Source organism: Tachysurus fulvidraco, chromosome 1 (assembly GCF_022655615.1).
Source record: "Tachysurus fulvidraco isolate hzauxx_2018 chromosome 1, HZAU_PFXX_2.0, whole genome shotgun sequence".
NCBI lineage: Eukaryota > Metazoa > Chordata > Actinopteri > Siluriformes > Bagridae > Tachysurus > Tachysurus fulvidraco.
The window spans coordinates 23,549,488-23,563,534 of record NC_062518.1 but is presented as its reverse complement, the minus strand read 5'-3'; the positions used below and the strand labels follow the sequence as shown (position 1 = coordinate 23,563,534).

At 37.8% G+C, this 14,047-nt stretch overlaps 1 pseudogene; it reads left to right on the top strand.

Moving 5' to 3' along the window:
• The first annotated feature begins 9,996 nt into the window (after window positions 1–9,996).
• LOC113633898 lies at window positions 9,997–13,284 on the top strand (annotated as a pseudogene).
• The last annotated feature ends 763 nt before the right edge of the window (window positions 13,285–14,047 follow it).

Sequence of the window (14,047 nt, the reverse complement as noted above, 5' to 3'; positions counted from 1 at the left end):
AAACAGGTGCTGCTTCTGCTTGTTTTTGCCATCACTGCACTATACATATGTTTATACACACACTTAGACATTATGTGCAATCGGTAAATATATATAATACAGACTGTCATAGTCAGTGGCGTGCCATGGGGTTTCAGTCAGGGCCTTCAGTAAGTATGTAAACCACATACATACTCATCTGTTACAACTAACGCAGCCATATGCAAATAATGTGCATATTCGACTGCACATACAGGCACTCAGCAACATGACAGCTGATCAACAATTAGCCTAAAACAGTATGCTAGGTAAGGGTGGGTTGAATTCAGACTAAATTTCCCTGCATGTATCGATAAATGTAATCCCCCTATGCACACTGTGTGCATAGTGTCACATTCACATCCACATGCCACAGTAGGATACTATCAATGCAACACGAACCACTCAATAACAATGTGCATAAGCCATTAATAATGCTTATTATCAGATGTGAACCATGATCTGCATGATACAATACTTGTCACTTGTAAATAAAATCCATGCGTCTGTCTTTTTGGACAAAGCGGTCAATAACGTCATCGTGCAGTTTTCCTTTTTGCTTCAGCTGATTGAGCAATTCTTTCTCAATGGAGAGAAAGGCCAAAGAAGACAGCCTGTCATACTGCCTGCAAGGCCTGTCGTCCTCAGGAAATTCAGGAGATGGCTTATAATTGTACCGCAAAGGTTTGACATGCTATACATGACTTTGTGCTCAGCTTTGAGCATACACAGGTCAAACTGTGCACCGTAGTTCTCCATCAGTCTCCTGAGCTCTGCCTCTGGAAATGTCTGTTCACACTGTCAAAGCCAGAATCATTCCATGTCCCTTTACTTGTATTAAAAAGTAAACATGGCCAACGAAATAGCTTGGTGCTAGCTGTTAGCCACTCATAGCGCTCATAATTGCAATCTTTAAAATGGCGCACAAAACCTTTGCCGGCCTTTGTTAGTGAATCCAGTTTGGGAGTAGTCTTCCTTTCTCAACTATTTCTCTTTTGTCTGCAAAAGTGTGCCTTGAAAATGTTGTTTTCAGTAGATCGGCAACAAGATCGGGTCTATCTGCAACAGCGGATGTCATTTTCTTTGAAATTCACGAAACTGAATTTCACGTTCATACGTTGGAAATTTACAACAGACGTTAGGAGTAGCGATGGGCGCATTGCTAGACCCAGAGGACGTGCTGTCAATAAACGTCAAAATTTGATTGGTTGATTTTTTTGCTTGTAACAAATCAGATGTGTTGTCCTTCAACAAAAGCCTCGCAATATCTGTAGAGCTGGTCCCAGCTGTGTAAGCTGATTTTTAAGTGACTTTTAGAGGGTACTCCAGTTGAACCATAACAAAACTAACAAATTTTGCAATTTTGCAGACATTACACCAATGAAAATAAATAAAAAGCATATTAAAGAAAAACATTGAACACTTTTAAAAAATATTTTTTTATAGGGCCATCAGAGAAGGCACTGCTGGTCCTGATGGCCCACCACTGATGATAAACTATTTCACTACACTCAACACTATGATTACTACACAACAATTAATACAGTAAATGAGACTGCACGTGTGTTGATGGCAGGAAAACCTGAATCACAGGAATGGTGCTGAGAATTCTTGTCAGAATTTTAAATGAATTAAAGTATTAAGTATTAATGAATTAAGTGAATTAATTAATTAAGTAAACTGTATTATTACCTTATGAAATGTTTATTACTGAACTGTTTAACAAGATCTTTTTTCTGTAGTTTATGCATCACAAAAAAAAAAACTGCTCAACAGGCTGATTAAATACTAATCATTTATTTCATCACATCACAGTTGACTAATACAGACGACACCATCAAAATTTGATACGTTACATTGTGGTAGTTAAATTCTATTATGCAGCTGATCACCTCAATGTAAGCACTGTGCATTTTCTGTTTAATTCCTGTTACTGATACACGTCATATCAGTAAATTTCCTGTAATTACTCTAAAATACAATGGAACTGTCACGGAATCGCCAGGTTTTCCCCTCACTCAGTAAACCAGATCCACATCACCTGAGTACTAATCACCGTCACCTGGCACCCGTCATTACCGTGTGTGGGAACGTCGTCTGCGCTATCTCTCCATCATTCACCTTATTTTCACCACCCAAGTTCAATAAACTGTTACTTAGATGAATCTCTGCTTCCGTCATCTTTTGTATGTGACAGGAACACACAAGTTAAATAAAGTAAAAATGAGCATGTGCTGTATATTTAAATTCATTAACTGCTAGGTGGTTCAGTGAAAATACAATATTAATGATCTTATAATGTTTTAATGCCACAGATCAAAGATTATCACACTGCTAATATCACATTAATCTCAAAGTCCTTATAGTTCTGAACTGTAATATTATTAAAAGATCCATGAAAATGTGAAAACATTAAGAAGAAAAACACATCATAAATAATAACCTGCATTATCAACTTTCAATATTTGTCTGAATTATTGGATTAGTAAAAAAATTTAAAACTGATGTCAGAATTGACAGGACTATATGGAGGTGGAGCTAGATATGGTGAGATACAGTTTAAACAGTTTCACAGAGATACTGAAATTTATATCTACTGCAAGAGACACACAGAACAATCATGCTATTCTTCTTTGTATTGATAATTGTCAAAAATATTGGTAAGTCATTTATATTATACATAACATTTAGGTGGATTTGTACTGCTACCTACACATGATTCATTTAGTAAAAACATATATATATAGATGTCCTTAAGCAAAGTAGAAATGTTTATGTGGTTGCATTGTCTTTACAGCAGCTGCTGTTAACAGCAGAATTACACCAGACCAAACCATCATATCTTCAAGTGAAGGCAGTAACATCACACTGACCTGCACATATGATCAATCAGCTGATTATCTCCACTGGTATCGACAAAAACCTCAATCAGAACCAGAGTTTCTGCTCCTGATTCGTAAATCCACAGACACTAGAATTAAACATGAGCTTGACCCATGAATATCCACCAAACTTCGTAAAAATGAGAAGAAAGTAGATCTGGAGATCTTTCCTACAGCAGTATCAGACTCTGCACTGTACTACTGTGCCATGGAGCCCACAGTGACACAAAACTCTAACAGACTGTACAAAAAGTCAAGCTAGTAATTTTGTTCTCAGCAGAGGGAGCTGTTTACCTATTTCATACAAATAGTCATTTAATAGTTCCTATATTTTGACCATCCTCTTACTCAAATTGATAAAGCTTAATGTTTGAACAGTTCATGAAAAACAAACTGTTTGTATTAAATGATTATTGACTTGACTTCCTTAACCAAGAGACATTGTGTGTATAAAACACTGTCAGATGTTAGAACTGGACTTTCCAGTGTATGAGGTGCATGTTTACTCCTTTACAACTATTTTAGTAGCGCAGTGTCAGTGGGTAACGTTACTCTGAAAACAGTCCTAATATCAGCATTTATATATGGGAAGGTAACTATATAGGGCATAGTAATAAGCTCAGAAAGCAATTGTGTGTTCGGTTTTTGGTGAATTATCACAAGTACTCAGCAATATAGCATCTAGTAACAAGGTCTTCATCCACATTGTCATCATCTATGTTTACAGTCTATTGTTAGTGTTCTTTCTCAGAGGTCTGTTTGTGTTGTGTATTAGTTCAGATCAGAATACAGCCAAGAGTTGATAGAGCTTGACCCCAGTAAAACCTCAAGGTAGAGAATCCTTCTGACGGAAAATGTGGGGATAAAAGCAGACCCAAATGCAGGGATGACCATTTTAAAATAAAAAAAGCCAATTTATTAACAAAAGAAGCAGACAGGGAATATAAATCCAGGAGCACAGGAACTGGCACAATATGATACATAAACCGACATGCAAAAGACGAGGACTCTGCGACGCTACACACAACACGGGGGAAATAAATAGACATAATAATGAGTCCATTACGAACAGGTGAATATTGATGGGACAAGTGACACAAAACACACTGCAGGAACTCCTCCTAATGTTCTTGCAGAGAATGTCCAAGCAAAGGTCCTGACACCTTCAGTCTCAACAGTATAAGTAAGGTAACAGGTAACTAGATAAATGAGGGTGTAAAGTTCACATGTCTGAATCACACTTTAGTGCAAAGATATTCCATGTGTAACTGTAATTAATTAATTAGATTAATTAGAGTAAACTCTTCTGATCCAGGTTTCTTTGTTTATTGTGTCTGATGCTTTAATGTGTTCATGTGGTTATTTCCAGGTCTTTTATTGTTTATATATAGGCTAACAAGCCACAGAAAGCACACCAGACAAGGAAGGATGTCACCAGACATTTTGTTTAAAATTACAAACAGATCTATACTTAATCACATGGCATTTCAGTACCTACAGGCTTAAATATTATGACCTATAAAATCCCCTCAGGAGACAGTGAGTAACGTCACCATATTGCTGCACATTGTTCATGTACTGTTCATTTCAAGTGGCAAGTAAAACAACATAAATACTTACTACAATATTCTCACAGTCGTACTAGATAAATAAATAGATTTTTCTTTTTAGTCAAATATTGAAACATTTAGAGACACATTAAAAAATGAACAGACAAAATTATTCTAAAGAAAATAAAAAATATAATGTCAGCACTTTCCTACTAGAAACAGAAGAAAACAGTACTACAGTATGTCCCAATAAACAGCACACAGCATTAGGACTCTGAGTATCCAGTACCTACAGCCTACAGACATCTATTTCCAGCTGTTAGACATGACAAATATACAAATATAGCATAAAAATGTAACAGATGCGATGAAGAGCTGAGACAGATGCAAAAAAATGTTTAATGTAAAGAGCAGACAGACAAGTTCCGCTACAACAGTGTCACTTCCTGGGCACTTCCTACAGCACTATTATACAGAATCGGCACAGAGCTGTGTTCAGAAATGGCTCAACTATACAACTTACTGTACATAGTGAAATACACACCACTGATTCTCACTCTAGTTACAGGTCATTCATTTTGAGCAGTTTATTAATTATTAGCTATATTTATTCAGTTAATTGATTGCATTATTTATTAACCATGTTTGTATTCATCTAGTCATATCTTAATTAAATATTTGGCATATAATAATATTTCACTGATTTATTACTTTATATTCTTTTTCACTCCAGGCAGTTTTGCAGATAAAATTGGACCAAAGGATGAAGATGCCAATATTGTCTGGAAAGAAAAAGACATTACTCTGAAATGTTCATATGAGACAAGCAGTGACAACATTTATCTTTACTGGTACAAACAATATCCTAACAGCGCACCACAGTTTTTACTGTATAAAGGAGCAAGGTCATATAGTGCTTATGGGAGCACTCCTGATGATCATCGATTAAAGTCAGAAACAAGCAGAGACTCTACTAAACTTATTATTACAGGTCTAAAGCTCTCAGACTCTGCACTTTATCATTGTAATCTTGTAGCTACACAGTGATACAGAGTCATTGAAAGGCTGTACAAAAACATTTTAATGGCAAATACACAAGCAAGAGGTTTCTATAAACCATATGAACTTTGTTATCAGTTAACCACAGACATAAATAAAAGCTGTGGTAACAGATGTAGCTGGAAGAAGGGTTCAAACATGAAAACTACAGAGTAAATTCACAAGACATTCGCAAATCTACATGTTTCAGGCAAAAATGCGTGAGGCATTGTTGCAGTGTTCTTGTGAATAAACGTTATTGACATTTTCTGTTCTGTTGAATTTTCAATTTTTAATTTTCGTTCATGTGTTATGTGCTGCATGTGTGCTAAGACAATGACCTTTTACAAACAATCAGAGCAGATGTGAGTCTGATCATCCAGATAGAACATGTTGAAGCTGTTAATCTTCTGGATTTTCATGCACAACAGTCTATAAATAATTAACAATACAGTGAGAAAAGAAGCATATATAAAATCACAACATGTCTATTCTTGTTGTGTTTAAGCAACAAACATCAGGTTTCTCTCCTGTCAGTGAAAAACAGGACTCTGTGGTTAAACAGGAAACAGACTTACAGCAGAAGATTGGACAGTGACAGGATTCACAACCTCATTTCAGTTCAAATCTGACAGATTCTAACACGAACAAAGTTTGACAAACTTTGATGTTGGCTTTGACGGTGCAAGAATTCGCAAAGGCCGGTCCATTTTGGAGGCGAGTGGACAGAAAGATTGTGAAAGCTACTGGACCGCTAGGGTGCCAATTCCTTTGGAGGTGAGCGGACATGAGCATGTGACGTGACCAGAATACCCGTGGGGCAGTTCACTTCATTGTGCTGAGTGTTTTGATATGTCAAATGTCCATGTTGTGCAAATTTCTAATTTTAACGTGACCTCACGTGACGTCATGTGACATGACCAAAATACCCGTGGGGCAGTTCCCCTTATTGTGCTGAGTGTTTTGATATGTCACATGTCCATGTTGTGCAAATTTTTTATTTTGCTTGTTTTGGGGGCGGGGCTAGATGTGACATCACGTGATGTCACGTGACGTGACCAGAATACCCGTGGGGCAGTTCCCCTCATTGTGCTGAGTGTTTTGATATGTCACATGTCCATGTTGTGCAAATTTTGCTTGTTTTTGGGGTGGGGCTACATGTGACATCACGTGACGTCACGTGACGTGACCATAATACCCGTGGGGCAGTTCCCCTCATTGTGCTGAGTGTTTTGATGTGTCACATGTCCATGTTGTGCAGATTTTTGATTTCGCTTATTTTGGAGGCGGGGCTACACGTGACGTCACGCGACGTGACCAGAATACCCGTGGGGCAGTTCCCCTCATTGTGCTGAGTGTTTTGATATCTCACATGTCCATGTTGTGCAAATTTTTGATTTCGCTTGTTTTCGGGGCGGGGCTACACGTGACGTCATGTGACTTGACCAGAATACCCATGGGGCAGTTCCCCTCATTGGGTTGAGTGTTTTGATATGTCATATGTCCATGTTGTGCAAATTTTTAATTTTGCTTTTTTTGGGGGCGGGACTGCATGTGACGTCACCATAATACCCGTGGGGCAGTTCCCCTCATTGTGCTGAGTGTTTTGATATGTCACATGTCCATCTTGTGCAAATTTTTAATTTTGCTTGTTTTTGGGGCGGGGCTACATGTGACATCACGTGACGTCACGTGACGTGACCATAATACCCGTGGGGCAGTTCCCTTCATTGTGCTGAGTGTTTTGATATGCCACATGTCCATGTTGTGCAAATTTTTAATTTTCACGTGACTAGAATACTTGTGGGGCAGTTCCCCTCATTGTGCTGAGTGTTTTGATATGTCACATGTCCATGTTGTGCAGATTTTTGATTTCGCTTATTTTGGAGGCGGGGCTACACGTGACGTCACGCGACGTGACCAGAATACCCGTGGGGCAGTTCCCCTCATTGTGCTGAGTGTTTTGATATCTCACATGTCCATGTTGTGCAAATTTTTGATTTTGCTTGTTTTGGGGGCGGGGCTACACGTGACATCACGTGAAGTGACCAGAATACCCGTGGGGCTGTTCCCCTCATTGTGCTGAGTGTTTTGATATGTCACATGTCCATGTTGTGCAAATTTTACATTTTCACGTGTCGCCACGTGACGTCAGGTGACGTGGCCAGAATACCCGTTGGGCAGTTCCCCTCATTGTGCTGAGTGTTTTGATATGTCACATGTCCATGTTGTGCAAATTTTTGATTTCGCTTGTTTTGGGGGCGGGGCTACACGTGACGTCACGTGGTGTTGAGTGACGTCACCAGAATACTCGGTGGAGTGCCAATACTTTTGGCAAAAAGTGGCTACTGAGGGTTTGGACATTTCATGTCAATACTGCAGTCATTATGGGATTCTACTTATTATACTGCATAGAACAGTACATGTAATTCTTAATGTTGGATGTATTGTGTGTGTGAGAGCTTAGAGGACTTTTCGGAATTCCCTATTCAAGTCTATGGGATGTACGACCGTCGACTACGGGAAAACCGAAAATTCCGTCGGAAGTCCGGAATAAAAATTTTGTCCGGAGTAAGGTCCTAAAGAACCTGTCCGAGTTCGGTGTAAATCGCTCAAAAACTTGCCGAGTTATAAATCTCAAAAGTTTATAATGGAAGTCTATGGGAAAAAAGGCCACTTTGAGCTTCCGAACCGGGAATGCCGGAATTCCGATCGCTTAGAAAAATAGAAGCAACAAACTGCAGACCAGGGTCTACGATATATCCGAATTTGGTGCATGTGGCTCGAATGCTCTAGGCCGCATTTTTTTAAATAAATTTTTGTCTAAGAATAATAATAATAACTAGATTTGTAAAGTTCGTCGCGACAACCTTTGATGTTGGCTTTGACGGTGCAAGAATTCGCAAAGGCCGGTGCATTTTGGAGGCAAGTGGACAGAAGGATTGTGAAAGCTACTGGACCGCTAGAGTGCCAATACTTTTGGAGGTGAGCAGACATGAGCATGTGACGTGATCCGAATACCCGTGAGGTATTTCCCCTCATTGTGCTGAGTGTTTTGATATGTCACACGTCCATGTTGTGCAAATTTTTGATTTCGCATATTTTGGGGGCGGGGCTACACGTGACATCACGTGACGTGACCAGAATACCCGTGGGGCAGTTCCCCTCATTGTGCTGAGTGTTTTGATATGTCACATGTCGTACAAATTTCTGATTTCGCTTGTTTTGGGGGCAGGGCTACACGTGATGTCACGCGGTGTCGATTGACCTCACCAGAATACCCGGTGGGGTGCCAATACTTTTTTGCAAAATGTGGCTACTGAGGGTTTGGACATTTCATGTCAATACTGCAGTCATTATGGAATTCTACTTATCATACTGCATAGAACAGTATGCAATTCTTAATGTTGGCTCGAAAGGCCGCATTTTTTAAAATAATTTTTGGTCTAAGAATAATAATAATAATAATAACAATAATAATAATAAGCTATAACGGAAATCAGAATGTCAGATTCTACAAAGCCAACATAACTAGATTTGTAAAGTTTGTCGTGACAAACTTTGATGTTGGCTCTGATTCAAAGTTTGTTATAGTTCTGTTTGTGATTAAAGTTTTCGGTTTTCTGTCATAGCATAGTTTTTTTTCAGTTAAAGTCAAAGGATGTTTCAAGAACAATTAATATAGTGTTATGTTTAGAAATTTTCTTAGTAGACCAAAACCTCAACCTGCTCTGGCTAGTCAGTGTTTTCATCTCAGCTAGTTAAATTGTCCCCTCATGGTAACTAGCTAAGATTAGCTAATCATTGGTTTTAGTCATAGTTAGCATTAAAGCTAACTGTGCTTTACCTTTGAAGATTGTTAGCATAAGCATAAAATATGCTAATGCTGATATGCTATTATTAATAACTGTAATGTTAGCAAAAGTGACTGAACCTGTATTGTATAAATAAGTAAGAGCTAGTGAACAGCTCAGAGGGTTTAGAGCAGAGAAGACTTTTCTGTTTATCAAAGCCTTGTGTTTTAATGAACTAGCTTGTGCTGTCAGCTCTTGGCTAATCACAAATAACATGCAACACTAGGGTTGCCACCTGTCCCGTGAAATACGGAATCGTCCCGTATTTACAGGCAAAATGACGCGTCCCGTTTCAAATCAGTACGGGATGCGATTTGTCCCGTATTTTACATACGTCCACATTATACAGCTTCCATGCAAATCACCCCACCCGCATTGTGTGGAGACGTGTCCTATTCTGCCCCTGATTGGGTAATACTCGTTGCCATCATTGGTTTGATTGGTTTGTTTTAGGGTTACGGGCCGTGAATCATGGCCAATCAGAGTCAGAGGAGGGCGGGACGCTACCTCGCCAGTTCTTTTGACAGAGTCAGAGTGACAGAAAATCCATATGAAACGATTGCATAACCTAACCTGCCTAACATGCTGTCCAACATCAGCCACATCTTAAGCATCCCAGCATCCACTGGTTATGTGGAAAGGATCTTTTCTAGAATGGCCAACAAATGGAGTGACAGCAGGAACAGGTGCTCTGTGGAGCTCATTAGGAGTGAGCTCTTGATCACTTTTAACTTTGAGCAGTCCTGTTCAGAGTTTTACTGTAGCTGTTTGAAAGACAAACAGCTTCTAAGTGCTGCACAGAGTGACAAGAAGTACACTTATAAAAGAAAGTAGGCCTGACATGCTCCAATACTGCACAATACTACTTCTGGTCCGCTGATATTCACTGATACACTGATATACATCCACTGATGTTATTATGTTCATGATGTTCATGGAAGATCTTTTGCAAGTTATAATTACTAAGTTATGGATCTGTTCATTTACTAATAAGTTAATAAAATATGGTTCACATCTCACACGTTCCTCCAAAAGCTTATTTTTTGGGTTCTCAGTCACACTTTGTTGGCGTATATTTATTATTGTCATAGCTGTGTATTCAATATGACCACTTAAGTTGTGATAGTTAGAGACTGAGTGCATCTGTTCACACTGATTTCAATAGCAGATATCTTATCATAATGTCCATTGGTATCAATCTTAATATTTTTATGAATACATGTTTTAAGTTATGAAATACCACCACTGGCATGCCATCAGGCCTTGGGTCATTGTGGCCCTGAGGGGTGTGGCCCCCGCTGTGGCAGGTGTCCCTTATTTTTCTGTATTGAAGGTGGCAACCCTATACAGCACCAACACTAACAGACAGAAGGAGCACACAGCTCCTCTGATTAAATCTGAACATTTATATTTAAAGGATTTCTTCTCTGATTATTTAATCACTAAGCATTACAGCCGATATTCAAAACAAATAAACATCAGTCTAAGAATTTGAATATTTGAATGAAAAGCTTTCTGTGGCCTTCATTACCTTTGTTTTTAATTAACTGCTAATTTTGTTCAGAAGTGAATGAAGTAACTAAAAGACTTACAGCTCACATCTTTGCTTAGAATTTATTTAATTTCTTACTTTGCACCTTCAGGCATCAAAAAGGCATTTGTTAATTTTCTTGTTGATGACATCTGCTTAATTAGGAGCAAATTTAGTGAATAGAAATATGAAAAAATTGTTTAGTTAAAGATATCAAGCCCATATTAAATAAAAAATAGTATAATAACCAAATAAACAAATTCAATGTTATCGTGTGATTACAAAAACAGGGTTGTGTTCGCTTTTGTGAATTCTGTACTCATGGGAGTACGGATGGGAGTGCCGCAGGGGTCTATCTTGGGACCACTCTATATAAATGATCTCCCTACAGTGTGTTTGGACGTTGACATAATCATGTATGCTGATGATACGGTGATCTTCACTTATGGGGAAAACGAGCTGGAGGTTGCTGACAAATTATCAAAAGTAATGCAAAAAGTTGTTGAATGGTTGCAGACATCTTGGCTAACCTTAAATGTTGATAAAACGGTCTCAATGTTTTTTCTCAAATAAACGTGTTACTTCTAACTCAAAATATTCAAGTTAATGGGCAAAAGATTTAAAATGTAAAGGAAACTAAATATTTAGGTCTAATTATTGATTTGAATCTAGGTTTTAAAAGTCATATAAATAAAACTTGCTAATAAATTGAAATTTAATTTGATGAATTATAAACATATTAGAAATTCATTAACTACGGAAGCCTCAAATATTTATTACAATGCTATGATTGTTCCGCATCTACTGTATTGCATCTCTAGTTGGTCTCAGGTGTGTAAAACATTGTTAAAATTACTAGAATCATTATATAAAAGGGCAATACAAATTCATAATAAAAAGCCTTGTCAGTACCATCATTGTAATGTACTGAGTAAATATAATATTTTGAGTTTTGAGAACCTCATTAACATAACAAAATTTCTGCTTTATTTAAAATTATCCATAATATCGCTGCTCCCCCTTTGAGAAAATTTGTCATACTAAATTCAGATAGACTTAATAGAGCCACACGGTCGACAGTCAGAGGAGAGTGCAGCGTTCCAAGATGCAGAACCACCTATGGTCAACATTCGTTTTTTTTTATAAAGCAGCAAGCCTTTGGAACACTCTTCCAAATGATATTATTTTATGTACAATCTATAGCACATTTACACGCCTGACCAAACAGTGGCTATTAACAAAGCAAGCTTGTGAGCACTAAATGACTGTGATATGAACAATGTGAGTGCTAGATTCATTAAGTGGAGTGTTTTTAGAATGTAAGTGAAGTAAGTTTTTTTTTTTTGTATAACTTCTGTTAAATTATGAAGTGGACAGTGTTTTTAGTGATTTTATTGATGTGAGTGAAATAATGTTTCCATGTACAGTATGATACTGTATGTATTTCATGACCTTTTGCAAATGTAACATCTTTCTAGGGACTGCAGGTATGCTATTGTGCATGACCCCCGAGTTTACGCACAATACTTGCTGAATCATTTCTCAGACAGTGCTCTTGCCATGTCAGGTGAGAATTTCTGCTGCTGTCCATCATCTGCTCCGCAGTTAGCCATGGCTGTCCGCTACAGGAAGGACATAATGGCTCTCATTCTTCTTTTGTGGCACATAGAATTCTCACTCTACGGTCCGAAATGAACCGAGGAGAATGCAAACACATGGAGGAGGGCAGAACTCCACTCCATCTGGCATGTGAGCTGTCACACTCAGATCCTGTCATAATGGCTTCACCAAAATCTGAGGATCACAATAGTTTGACACCAGTGGATCTCATCCTCAAGCATCTATAGACCTCCAAAATGAACACACGTGCCAAGATGTTGTGCCTGGAAAGGCTGCTCATGTTCATGCCTGAAGTGCAGTTCAAAATGAACAGCTCACTGAAAAATGATCCATAGTACTGATCAAAAATTCTGGGAGTGGAGAGGATTAACTACTTTCTGATATCTATGCAAAGATCTCTCTCAACTATCTCCTCATGAATTTTCTAAAAGTCCAGATGAACTGCCCATTCCAGTTTTTTCTGAAACCACTTCCACAAAGTGAAACTCCTACTGAAACACACTTTTTTTGTAATGTAAACTAAGAAGGATTTGTCTGTAAATGTGTGTGCATGTGCCTTTTATTGACTTTTAAAACAATTTAAATGATTTAAGCTTGAATTATGATTTAAGTGTAACCATTATTATGTCAAGACATTTACGTTATTGTGGAAAAAATAATAAGGGTTACGTGTGTTTTTTAAAAATCTATTCTAAATCTCCATCCCACCATCTCTTAGGGCAGTGGTCCCCAACCATCGGACCACGGACCAGTGCCAGTCCATGGGTCATTATGTTCTGGGCCGCACATAAAGTATAATTCTTAAAAAAAAAAATCCAGTTTATTGAAAACACACTGAAAGATGTTTTATTTAAAAAAATCTGTCTCTACTAAGAGACTCTACTAATTTTATTTTACTATTGCACTGCTGTGCAGCTGCTTTTTCAACTCAGATCTACAGTCTTTGTACTGTAGCTGATCAAAGATTATATGTGTGGTAGCTACTTTTTTCCTGAAGAATAATCTACAGATACTGTAGTTGTAGCCAGCAGATGAAGATATTTGCTTAGTGAGTCTACAGTCACTCTAATATCCCGTACATCCTTACTAATGTTCTAATGTAAGGGTAGGAGGCTGTACGAGCTCGTCTATGGATTCAAAGATGATATAGAGAGCCTTGACAACGTTCAAGACTCCCTTTTGTGTTTGTGTTACCTTTAACAGCTGGGCATAATAATAATATAAACACAGCAAAAACAGGTAAAAGCTTGCAGTATTGTATAGATGATTAAACTGTACAACACAGCCATATTAATGACTCACTATTTATATAAAGTAAAAATGAACATGTGCTGTATATTTAAGTTAATGAATTGTTAGTGTTTCAGTACAATATTACAATACAATTGTATTACTAAACGTATAATGATATATTGCCAAAGAACAAAGTGACATTAACCAGAGAACGTCCATATAGATTTGAACTGTGTAAAATTATTAGAAGATCCAACAAAATATGGAAACATTAAGAGAATTTATACGAATAATAAACTGCATTATCAACATTGAATATTT